Source organism: Lutra lutra, chromosome 8, assembly GCF_902655055.1.
Source record: "Lutra lutra chromosome 8, mLutLut1.2, whole genome shotgun sequence".
Lineage (NCBI taxonomy): Eukaryota > Metazoa > Chordata > Mammalia > Carnivora > Mustelidae > Lutra > Lutra lutra.
In genome coordinates, this window is record NC_062285.1 from 88,046,557 (window position 1) to 88,057,579 (window position 11,023).

Sequence of the window (11,023 nt, forward strand, 5' to 3'; positions counted from 1 at the left end):
ATCCCAGGACCCTGAGATCATGACCTGAGTCAAAGGGAGAGGCTTAACCCACTGAGCCACCCAAGCACCCCACAACATCCTTTTTTAATTAAAACTCTTCACAGTGTTGGGATAGAGGGTACATACCTAAACATCATAAAAGCCATCTATGAAAAGCCCACAGCAAATATTATCCTCAATGGGAAAAAACTGAGAGCTTTTCCCCTAAGAGCAGGAACACAGCACAGCTGTCCACTATCTCCACTGCTATTCAACATAGTACCAGAAGTCCTAGCTTCAGCAATCAGACAACAAAAAGAAATAAAAGGCATCTGAATCAGCAAAGAAGTCAAACTCTCACTCTTTGCAGATGATATGACACTTTATGTGAAAAACCCAAAAGACTCCACTCCAAAGCTTTTAGAACTCATACAGGAATTCAGTAAAGTTTCAGGATATAAAATCAATGCACAAAAATCATTTGCATTTCTATATACCAAAAGCAAGACAGAAGAAAGAGAAATTAAGGAGTTGATCCCACTTACAATTGCACCCAAAACCATAAGATACCTAGGAATAAACTTAACCAAAGAGGCAAAGAATCTGTACTCAGAAAACTATAAAGTACTCATGAGAGAAATTGAAGAAGACACAAAGAAATGGAAAAATGTTCCATGTTCATGGATTGGAAGAACAAATATTGTGAAAATGTCTATGCTACCTAAAGCAGTCTACACATTTAAAGCAATCCCTATGAAAATGCCATCATTTTTTTTTTCAAAGAAATGGAACCAATAATCCTAAAAGTTATATGGAACCAGAAAAGACCATGAATAGCCAGAGGAATGTTGAAAAAGAAAACCAAAGTTGGCGGCACCACAATTCCAGGCTTCAAGCTGTCTTACAAAGCTGTAATCATCAAGACAGTATGGTACTGGCACAAAAACCGATGCATAGATCAATGGAACAGAATAGAAAGCCCAGAAATGGGCCCTCAACCCCATGGTCAATTAATCTTTGACAAAACAGGAAAGAATGTCCAATGGAAAAAAGTCTCTTCAACAAATGGTGTTGGGAAAATTGGACAGCCACATGCGGAAGAATGAAACTGGACCATTTCCTTACACCACATACCAAAATAGACTCAAAATGGATGAAAGACCTCAATGTGAGACAGGAATCCTTCAAAATCTTTGAGGAAAACACAGGCAGCAACCTCTTTGACCTCGGTCACAGCAACTTCTTCCTAGAAACATCGCCAAAGGCAAGGGAAGCAAGGGCAAAAATGAACTATTGGGATTTCATCAAGATCAGAAGCTTTTGCACAGCAAAGGAAATAGTCAAAAAAAAAAAAAAAAAGACAACCAACAGAATGGGAGACGATATTTGCAAATGGCATATCAGATAAAGGGCTAGTATCCAAAATCTATAAAGAAGTTATCATACTCAACACCCAAAGAACAAATAATCCAATCAAGAAATGGGCAGAAGACATGAACAGACATTTCTGCAAAGACAACCAAATGGCCAACAGACACATGTAAAACTGCTTAACATCACTCGGCATCAGAAAAATACAAATCAAAACCACAATGAAATACCACTTCACACCAGTCAAATGGCTAAAATTAAAAAGTCAGGAAACAACAGATGTTGACGAGAATGCAGAGAAAGGGGAACCCTCCTACACTGTTGGTGGGGATGCAAGCTGGGGAATCCACACTGGGAAACAGTATGCAGATTTTTCAAAAAATTGAAAATAGAGCTACCATACGACCCAGCAATTGCACTACTGGGTATTTACCCTAAAGATACAAATGTAGTGATCCGAAGGGGCCCGTGCACCCGAATGTTTATAGCAGCAATGTCCACAATAGCCAAACTATGGAAAGAACCTAGATGTCCATCAACAGATGAATGGATAAAGAAGATGTGGTATGTATATATACACAATGGAATACTATGCAGCCATCAGAAAAACCAAAATCTTGCCATTTGAAACAATGTGGATAGAAGTAGAGGGTGGGCGCCTGGGTGGCTCAGTGGGTTAAGCCACTGCCTTCGGCTCAGGTCATGATCTCAGGGTCCTGGGATCGAGTCCCGCATCGGGCTCTCTGCTCAGCAGGGAGACTGCTTCCCTTCCTCTCTCTCTGCCTGCCTCTCTGCCTACTTGTGATCTCTGTCTGTCAAATAAATAAATAAAAATCTTTAAAAGAAGTAGAGGGTATTATGCTAAGCAAAAGAAGTCAATCAGAGAAAGACAATTATTATGATCTCTCTGATATGAGGAATTTGAGAGACAGGGCAAGGGGTTGCGGGGGACAGGGAGGGAAAAAATGAAATAAGATGGGATCTGGGAGGGAGACAAACCATAAGAGACTCTTAATCTCAGGAAACAAACTGAGGGTTGCTGGAGGGGGAAGGGAGGGAAGGGATAGGGTGGCCGCATTATAAACATTGGGGAGGGTATGTGCTATGGTGAGTGCTGTGAATTGTGTAAGACTGATGATTCACAGACCTGTACCCCTGAAGCAAACAATACATTATATGTTAATTTAAAATTTTTGTTTAAATAAAATATAGTTAATTAATTTTTTAAAAAGGTAACAGAAGGCTCTATGTTCCAGAATTTAAACTAACTCATTTCCATTGCAAATAATAATAGTTCAATAATTATTGAACTTATTTCCGGGCTAGATTACAAAAGTCTTTTAGCCATATCATAAGCAAAATGATTCTGAATGGCATCTATGGAAAAATATACTCTGAGTTTAACCAATAACCAGCTCAGGAAAATGGCTTTTGGAACCTGACACATTCCTATATTGGAAGGGCTCAATAGTTTGTTCTTGTTTCCTCACCCCCCACCCCTTATTCAGTTTATCTCTTAATATAATAAAGTCCTTCATTTGCCATATGAAGACAGTCATTCTTGATTTGGGACTCACTCTATAGCCCTTGTTGATCATCATCAGTTAACTGAAGATTGAGTATTAACCTCCCATAAACATTGGCATCCTACATGGGAATTCTGACCCTCCAGGCCCTGGATTGGCTTCCTGTGATGGAGAAGGAAGAGGTTGGAGAGAGTAGGTGAAGACATGGAGGACATTGGGATGTTTCTCTCCTGCAGTTATGGAAGGCAAAGAGAGACTGGAAAAAAGCAATGGCCTTTGGGGCAGGGAGATTTGGGTAGGTAAGAGAAGCAGCAGAGGTAAAATCCATAAGGGTTGTCAGCTAATTGCTCATGAAGTGGGATAAGGACCATGAAGAAGGGATGAAGACCTGAAAATCTTCTATCCTCCCCCATGTGCTGGTCCTCCCATCTCCTCTGTGCTCCCACAGGGTCTTCTTCCATTTTCTCTAGGTATGAGTCTTACACCCAGGCTAGACTATAAATTAGATGAAGACAGGAAACATGTCTGCTTGATCTTTCATTCCCTAGCCTCTAGGTGCAGTAGGTATCACCCAGTAGTTTATCATTACAAGTTTTAATGTACCACCCTCCTACCTCATGAGGAGGCCCACATGTCTCCCTTTCAGAAACAAGAATAAGGACAACTCCAAAACACTCCTTTCCTTGGGCTCCTCCTAATCAGCGTACCTCCTTCTCTACCAGCTTTGTGGTCAAGAGCTGCTTGCTTTCCTGGACCACAAGTACCTCTCTAAAATGAATCAATCTGGGGCACCTGGGTGGCTCAGTGGGTTAAGCCGCTGCCTTAGGCTCAGGCCATGATCTCAGGGTCCTGGGATTGAGTCCCGCATCAGGAGCTCTGCTCAGCAGGGAGCCTGCTTCCCTCTCTCTCTCTCTCTCTGCCTACTTGTGATCTGTCCCTGTCAAATAAATAAATAAAATCTTTAAAAAAATAAAAATAGGGGAGGAGTCAAGATGGCGGAGAAGTAGCTGGCTGAGACCACTTCAGGTAGCAGGAGATCAGCTAGATAGCTTATCTAAAGATTACAAACACCTACAAATCCAACGGGAGATTGAAGAGAAGAAGAACAGCAACTCTAAAAACAGAAAATCAACCACTTTCTGCAAGGTAGGACTGGCGGAGAAGTGAATCCAAAGCGACGGGAAGATAGACCGCGGCGGGAGGGGCCGGCTCCCAGCAAGCGGCGGAGCAACGGAGCACAAAATCGGGACTTTTAAAAGTCTGTTCCGCTGAGGGACATCACTCCAGAGGCTTAACCGGGGTGAAGCCCAGGCGGGGTCAGCATGGCCTCAGGTCCCGCAGGGTCACAGAAGGATCGGGGGTGTCTGAGTGTCGCAGAGCTCACAGGCATTAGAACGGGAAAGCCGGCTACAGAGACAGAGCCGAGGAGTGACTCTCAGCTCGGGGTTACCTTGAACCGGTCACAGGCTCGGTCAGCTCGGAGCGCGGCCGGAGGCCAGGGTGGCGGGAGTCATTGGGCGCTGTTCTCTGAGGGCGCACTGAGGAGTGGGGCTCCGGGCTCTCGGCTCCTCCGGGCCGGAGACCGGGAGGCCGCCATCTTCATTCCCGTCCTCCGGACTCTACGGAAAGCGCTCAGGGAACAAAAGCTCCCGAAAGCAAACCCAGCAAACCCGAGCGGATTACTCAGTCCGGCCCCGGGTAAGGGCGGTGCAACTCCGCCTGGGGCAAAGATGCTTGAGAATCACTACAACAGGCCCCTCCCCCAGAAGATCAACGGGAAACCCAGCCAGGACCAAGTTTACCTACCAAGGAGTGTAGTTTCAATACCAAGGAGAGCGGCGGAATTCCAGAGGAGGAGAAAGCAAAGCACGGAACTCATGGCTTTTGCCCCATGATTCTTTAGCCTTGCAGTTAATTTAATTTTTTTTCTTTTCTTTTTCAATTTTTTTTTCTTCTTCTGCTAATTTTTTTTAACTTTTACCCTTTTCTTTTTTAACATTTTTTAACTAGTTTATCTAATATATATTTTTTTTTTCCTTTTTATACTTTTTCTTTATTGGTTTTCTTTTTTTAATTTTTTTTCTTTCTTTCTGAACCCCTTTTTATCCCCTTTCTCCCCACCCCCACGACTTGGGATCTCTTCTGATTTGGCTAAAGCATATATTCCTGGGGTTGTCGCCACCCTTTTAGTATTTTACTTGCTCCTTCATATACTCTTATCTGGACAAAATGACAAGGCGGAAAAATTCACCACAAAAAAAAGAACAAGAGGCAGTACCAAAGACTAGAGACCTAATCAATACAGACATTGGTAATATGTCAGATCCAGAGTTCAGAATGACGATTCTCAAGGTTCTAGCAGGGCTCGAAAAAGGCATGGAAGATATTGGAGAAACCCTCTCGGGGGATATAAAAGCCCTTTCTGGAGAAATAAAAGAACTAAAATCTAACCAAGTTGAAATCAAAAAAGCTATTAATGAGGTGCAAACAAAAATGGAGGCTCTGACGGCTAGGTTAAATGAGGCAGAAGAAAGAATTAGCGATATAGAAGACCAAATGACAGAGAATAAAGAAGCTGAGCAAAAGAGGGACAAACAGCTACTGGATCACAAGGGGAGAATTCGAGAGATAAGTGACACCATAAGACGAAACAACATTAGAATAATTGGGATTCCAGAAGAAGAGGAAACAGAGAGGGGAGCAGAAGGTATATTGGAGGAATTATTGGAGAGAATTTCCCCAATATGGCAAAGGGAACAAGCATCAAAATCCAGGAGGTTCAGAGAACCCCCCTCAAGATCAATAAGAATAGGTCCACACCCCGTCACCTAATAGTAAAATTGACAAGTCTTAGTGACAAAGAAAAGATCCTGAAAGCAGCCCGGGAAAAGAAGTCTGTAACGTACAATGGTAAAAATATTAGATTGGCAGCAGACTTATCCACAGAGACCTGGCAAGCCAGAAAGAGCTGGCATGATATATTCAGAGTACTAAACGAGAAAAACATGCAGCCAAGAATACTATATCCAGCTAGGCTATCATTGAAAATAGAAGGAGAGATTAAAAGCTTCCAGGACAAACAAAAACTGAAAGAATTTGCAAATACCAAACCAGCTCTACAGGAAATATTGAAAGGGGTCCTCTAAGCAAAGAGAGACCCTAAAAGAAGTAGATCAGAAAGAAACAGAGACAATATACAATAACAGTCACCTTACAGGCAATACAATGGCACTAAATTCATATCTCTCAATACTTACCCTGAATGTTAATGGGCTAAATGCCCCAATCAAAAGACACAGGGTATCAGAATGGATAAAAAAACAAAACCCATCTATATGTTGCCTACAAGAAACTCATCTTAAACCCGAAGACACCTCCAGATTTAAAGTGAGGGGGTAGAAAAGAATTTACCATGCTAATGGACATCAGAAGAAAGCAGGAGTGGCAATCCTTCTATCAGATCAATTAGATTTTAAGCCAAAGACTACAATAAGAGATGAGGAAGGACACTATATCATACTCAAAGGAACTATCCACAAGAAGATCTAACAATTTTAAATATCTATGCCCCTAACTTGGGAGCAGCCAACTATATAAACCAATTAATAACAAAATCAAAGAAACATATCGACAATAATACAGTAATAGTAGGGGATTTTAACACTCCCCTCACTGAAATGGACAGATCATCCAGCAAAAGATCAACAAGGAAATCAAGGCCTTAAATGACACACTGGACCAGATGGACATCACAGATATATTCAGAACTTTTCATCCCAAAGCAACAGAATACACATTCTTCTCTAGTGCACATGGAACATTCTCCAGAATAGATCACATTCTTTGTCCTAAATCAGGTCTTAACCGTTATCAAAAGATTGGAATCATTCCCTGCATATTTTCAGACCACAATGCTCTGAAGCTAGAACTCAATCACAAGAGGAAATTTGGAAAGAACCCAAATACATGGAGACTAAACAGCATCCTTCTAAAGAATGAATGGGTCAACCAGGAAATTAAAGAAGAATTGAAAAAATTCATGGAAACAAATGATAATGAAAACACAACGGTTCAAAATCTGTGGGACACAACAAAGGCAGTCCTGGGAGGAAAATATATAGCGGTACAAGCCTTTCTCAAGAAACAAGAAAGGTCTCAGGTACACAACCTAACCCTACACCTAAAGAAGCTGGAGAAAGAACAAGAAAGAAACCCTAAACCCAGCAGGAGAAGAGAAATCATAAAGATCAGAGCAGAAATCAATGAAATAGAAACCAAAAAAACAATAGAACAAATCGACGAAACTAGGAGCTGGTTCTTTGAAAGAATTAATAAGATTGATAAACCCCTGGCCAGACTTATCAAAAAGAAAAGAGAAAGGACCCAAATAAATAATATCATGAATGAAAGAGGAGAGATCACAACGAACACCAGAGAAATACAGACAATTATAAGAACATACTATGAGCAACTCTACGCCAACAAATTTGACAATCTGGAAGAAATGGATGCATTCCTAGAGACATATGAACTACCACAACTGAACCAGGAAGAAATAGAAAGCCTCAACAGACCCATAACCAGTAAGGAGATTGAAACAGTCATCAAAAATCTCCAAACAAACAAAAGCCCAGGGCCAGACGGCTTCCCGGGGGAATTCTACCAAACATTTAAAGAAGAATTAATTCCTATTCTCCTGAAACTGTTCCAAAAAATAGAAATGGAAGGAAAACTTCCAAACTCATTTTATGAGGCCAGCATCACCTTGATCCCAAAACCAGACAAGGATCCCATCAAAAAAGAGAACTACAGACCAATATCCTTGATGAACACAGATGCAAAAATTCTCGCCAAAATACTAGCCAATAGGATTCAACAGTACATTAAAAGGATTATTCACCATGACCAAGTGGGATTTATTCCAGGGCTGCAAGGCTGGTTCAACATCCGCAAATCAATCAATGTGATACAACACATTAATAAAAGAAAGAACAAGAACCATATGATACTCTCCATAGATGCTGAAAAAGCATTTGACAAAGTACAGCATCCCTTCCAGATCAAAACTCTTCAAAGTGTAGGGATAGAGGGCACATACCTCAATATTATCAAAGCCATCTATGAAAAACCCACCGCAAATATCATTCTCAATGGAGAAAAACTGAAAGCTTTTCCGCTAAGGTCAGGAACACGGCAGGGATGTCCGTTATCACCACTGCTATTCAACATAGTACTAGAAGTCCTAGCCTCAGCAATCAGACAACAAAAGGAAATTAAAGGCATCCAAATCGGCAAAGAAGAAGTCAAACTATCACTCTTCGCAGATGATATGATACTATATGTGGAAAACCCAAAAGACTGCACTCCAAAACTGCTAGAACTTGTACAGGAATTCAGTAAAGTGTCAGGATATAAAATCAATGCACAGAAATCAGTTGCATTTCTCTACACCAACAACAAGACAGAAGAAAGAGAAATGAAGGAGTCCATCCCATTTACAATTGCACCCAAAACTATAAGATACCTAGGAATAAACCTAACCAAAGAGACTAAGAATCTATACACAGAAAACTATAAAGTACTCATGAGAGAAATTGAGGAAGACACAAAGAAATGGAAAAATGTTCCATGCTCCTGGATTGGAAGAATAAATATGGTGAAAATGTCTATGCTACCTAAAGCAATCTACACATTTAATGCAATTCCTATCAAAGTACCATCCACTTTTTTCAAAGAAATGGAACAAATAATCCTAAAATTCATATGGAATCAGAAAAGACCTCGAATAGCCAAAGGAATATTGAAAAAGAAAGCCAAAGTTGGTGGCATCACAATTCCGGACTTCAAGCTCTATTACAAAGCTGTCATCATCAAGACAGCATGGTACTGGCACAAAAACAGACACATAGATCAATGGAACAGAATAGAGAGCCCAGAAATAGACCCTCAACTCTATGGTCAACTCATCTTCGACAAAGCAGGAAAGAATGTCCAATGGAACAAAGACAGCCTCTTCAATAAATGGTGTTGGGAAAATTGGACAGCCACATGCAGAAAAATGAAATTGGATCATTTCCTTACACCACACACGAAAATAGACTCAAAATGGATGAAGGATCTCAATGTGAGAAAGGAATCCATCAAAATCCTCGAGGAGAACACAGGCAGCAACCTCTTCGACCTCAGCCGCAGCAACATCTTCCTAGGAACATCACCAAAGGCAAGGGAAGCAAGGGCAAAAATGAACTATTGGGATTTTATCAAGATCAAAAGCTTTTGCACAGCAAAGGAAACAGTGAACAAAACCAAAAGACAACTGACAGAATGGGAGAAGATATTTGCAAATGACATATCAGATAAAGGGCTAGTGTCCAAAATCTATAAAGAACTTAGCAAACTCAACACCCAAAGAACAAATAATCCAATCAAGAAATGGGCAGAGGACATGAACAGACATTTCTGCAAAGAAGACATCCAGATGGCCAACAGACACATGAAAAAGTGCTCCACATCACTCGGCATCAGGGAAATACAAATCAAAACCACCATGAGATATCACCTCACACCAGTCAGAATGGCTAAAATTAACAAGTCAGGAAATGACAGATGCTGGCGAGGATGCGGAGAAAGGGGAACCCTCCTACACTGTTGGTGGGAATGCAGCTGGTGCAACCACTCTGGAAAACAGCATGGAGGTTCCTCAAAATGTTGAAAATAGAACTACCCTATGACCCAGCAATTGCACTGCTGGGTATTTACCCTAAAGATGCAAACGTAGTGATCCGAAGGGGCACGTGCACCCGAATGTTTATAGCAGCAATGTCTACAATAGCCAAACTATGGAAAGAACCTAGATGTCCATCAACAGACGAATGGATAAAGAAGATGTGGTATATATACACAATGGAATACTATGCAGCCATCAAAAGAAATGAAATCTTGCCCTTTGTGACGACGTGGATGGAACTAGAGGGTATCATGCTTAGCGAAATAAGTCAATTGGAGAAAGACAACTATCATATGATCTCCCTGATATGAGGGAGAGGAGATGCAACATGGGGGGTTAAGGGGATAGGAGAAGAGTAAATGAAACAAGATGGAATTGGGAGGGAGACAAACCATAAGTGACTCTTAATCTCACAAAACAAACTGAGGGTTGATGGGGGGAGGGGGGTTGGGAAGGGGGTGGGATTATGGACACTGGGGAGGGTATGTGCTATGGTGAGTGCTATGAAGTGTGCAAACCTGGCGATTCACAGACCTGTACCCCTGGGGATAAAAATATATTATATGTTTATAAAAAATAAAATTAATAAAAATTTAAAAAATAAAATAAAAAATAAAAATAAATAAAAATTTAAAAAAATAAAAATAAAATGAATCAATCCTCTTCAGAATCTCCTCCAAAATTTCCACCAAGTTTTCTTCTTTTCATCCTGCCTCCCACCACTCTACCTCATTCCTCTCTAGTCTCTAAAATCTAGTCTTTTTTTAAAACTCATGTACACATTTTTTCTAGGGAATTTTATCTCTATTCTGGTATATTCTGACTATTAGTAAACATGAGAGAGAGCGTCTTTTTTTAAGGGTGGAATCCTGCACAATATCCTCTTAGTTTTCATACGCCTTCCTTCAAGGCCCTGCTGAAATACTCTTCTGTGCCTCAAAGCCAGTGGGGTTTTGCACAGAGACTATAATGGCTGAGTCCAACACAGGGGGTGTAGCTGCCTGTTAACCATTTGGCACCTCACGTTTATCACTTTGACGAATAAATAAGTTTCATTTGCCTGCAAATCCCATTCTTAAGTGGTAATGGAGAGCTCTGTAGCTCATCTTTCCTATCTTCATAAACTTGGACTGGTTTCACCGAAGAGTATTTTCTTAAACACCTTAATTCAACTTAACTCTACCTAAGAAGCTCCCCTATAAGAGACTCTGACAACTTCCTGTCTTTTCATAGATATTCAAGATCATCTTTCAGGTTAACACCCATGTCTTAACTATTTCATTATTTAAGCTAAGTATCAATTATAAACATAAAGATTTCCACTGTTTAAGCTTCTTTTAAATTATTTCTGGAAATGTTTGGTAAGCCAGTGCCTTATTCATAATTGGAATGTTTCCCCCATGACGACTAATTTCATTTG